Source organism: Teleopsis dalmanni, chromosome X (genome assembly GCF_002237135.1).
Source record: "Teleopsis dalmanni isolate 2A chromosome X, ASM223713v2, whole genome shotgun sequence".
Lineage (NCBI taxonomy): Eukaryota > Metazoa > Arthropoda > Insecta > Diptera > Diopsidae > Teleopsis > Teleopsis dalmanni.
Window position 1 is genome coordinate 40,423,573 of NC_051848.1, and position 2,741 is coordinate 40,426,313.

Below are 2,741 nucleotides of genomic sequence, written 5' to 3' on the forward strand. Positions count from 1 at the left end.
CTTCATACGCTCCCAAACACACTCCCATACGAATGTATTTATATAGAATTGATTGAAGTCATACGTATATCTATGCATATATGTATGGAATGAATATTGCTTCGAGGCTGCTTTAATGCAGTGATGTTATCAATTATGAATGATAGCACCATAAATTTACTGTGGTATGAAAACTACGAAACAATAGCAAACCCATTAAATACTCTAAAGGTGTAAACAGTGAGTGACATTAAAGCAAATAAGTTGATTTCGCTCGGATGGTCATGGTCTGATAACATATACAGCTCCGTTAGCTGTCATGATGTAATTAAGTCTTTTTTGGAAATTCGCTACGCTATTCAGGAAAGCAAATAAGCTCTATGTGGATACTAAAAATTTCTAAAATTTCTAAAAATTACTTCTCACGCTATTTAAAATGTTAGAGTTCAATATTTAATAGGCATATTTTTAAATTAATGTTGTAACGCATATAGTATTTGCATTGAAGATGACTGTGTATAACCAACATATCTAATTATTGCGTGTCACTCAATCATCATTGCCCTTTGATATTTTATTTTCAATAATGACACGAAAATTTAGCATTAGTATAATCTCCTCACATATGCTGGGATCATAAATTTTATTTCAATACAACTCATATTGTTATAAATAAACATAATAAAACTTTACATACATAACATATTAGGTGTACCGGTATGAAATGAGCATTTTTTGGTGAAAATAAAACACTAATTATTAATAGGAAAGTAAAAAACATTTTATTCAAAGTATTAGCCATTGCTTTCTACACATTTTGACCACCTTTCTGGCAATTTGTGGATACCACGCCAAAAAAATTGTTCGTCTTTTAAAGCAAACCAACCAGACACCCAATTTTCGACCTCCTCGTAGGAATCAAAGTGCTGCTCAGCCAATGCGTGTCCCATCGATGAAAACAAATGGTAGTCGGAAGGAGGCAAGTCTGGTGAATACGGCGGGTGGGGTATACTGCAACTTATAAGACTATAAATTAATGTATATATTTATAGTATATATATATATATATATAGTATATATAGTATATATAGTATATATATATATAAATATATATAAACACATATAAATGAAGTAAGGTCTGATTGTAAAATTATATTTACTTGGATATAAAATTGAATAGAACTTTTTAGTTCGCCTCCACACATCTATTAGAATATTTCTATTAGTGTTGACATATTGCCAATTGTAAGAATTATAATAACAACAATAAGCTAGATCTCCGTGCTTTAAAATCTAACCGGCAAAATTTCAAATCCGCAGTTTGTACAAAATTTTAAATCAACTGTATTATATATGCTTTAAAATGGGATGCCATAAGAAAGTCTAAGCTACTAAAAATCACGTCTAATTGATTATTCTTATTATTTAGTTAGACACTTTATTTGACAGCATCAATATTTTCAATGTTTTAAAATTATTATTTTTATTAAGTAGAATTTTATATACCAGAAACACCACTATTTGATCCTCCTTTTACCCAACTAATTCACACGAGCAACAAAAATCGGTTTCACACTAACTTGAAACCAGTTTCTGTTGTAAAAGTGAGGTAGAAAATATGAATATATCTACACTTAGAAAAATATATTCTAACCAAATAGTAGTTTAGTTGATCTGATCATTTTGTTCGAAAAATTTTAACTCATATCTTAAAGAAGATATGAAAACCAACATGTGGAATGGTTGATATTTTGATCGTTGTTTCACAGTATGTTAGCATGACTTTCTCAGTATAACGTTCCTAGATTAGGTTCTACACATAAGAAAGAATAAATAAATCAAGCCACAAATAATGCCTCTGCAAACAGAATAGTATTGAAATTTAACAATTAAAAATAAAAAAAATTAATTAATTAAATTATTCTCCAGCTGGTTTATGACTCCCTTCTAATATAAACTCAGTAAGATAATTTGTTAATAAAACTTTCACAATAAAACAATAAAACTTCAGAAAAATGTGCGAACATAAAACTCAAGTACGGTTTTGAGTCACTTCGTTAAAGAGTACTGACTCTAAGCTTCAAATTTGGCAGGGCACGAGTTCGATTCCTGCTACTTGCAGTCTCAAAAAAAAATTATTATTAAATACAAGAATTATTTCCAAGACCACTGATGATGGATACTTGCAATACTCGAAACAGCTGTATGGTCAGCCAAAAATTCCATTAATTAAAATATAATTAAATGAATTTTTGTTGTTGTAGTTCACTATCGAAACACCTCTTTTTCTGAGGTTAAATCCACCAAATTATTTTTGTAAGTGTATGTAATTTTGCAAAACTAAACTGGCTACGTTTCTTTTGATATGTGTGCAAATTATTTTTGCCGGTAAGCGTTATATTTTTGTAATATATAGATACACGTATAAGGGTTATAGGAAAACATAAAACAATACTCTAAACTTTGAGTTTTACGATAGTGTAAACGCAACTGTAAACATTTTTAATCGTCAAGCTACCGCTAGTGTAAACACATTTAATTGTGTAACGAATAATAAATTCTATTATCATTATTATTATTATTATTAAATAATGGACTATGAATGCACCCCGACCTAAAAGATGTATTGTAAGCCTAAGAGTCCAACTAAAACCATTCTAGACTATTTAAATAATAGACTTAAGTTCTGTAGTTTGCTTACTTGGTTGGTTGGTTGATTGGTTGCTGTGACAGGCCATTAGAAAACTTCCATGTATCTAAAT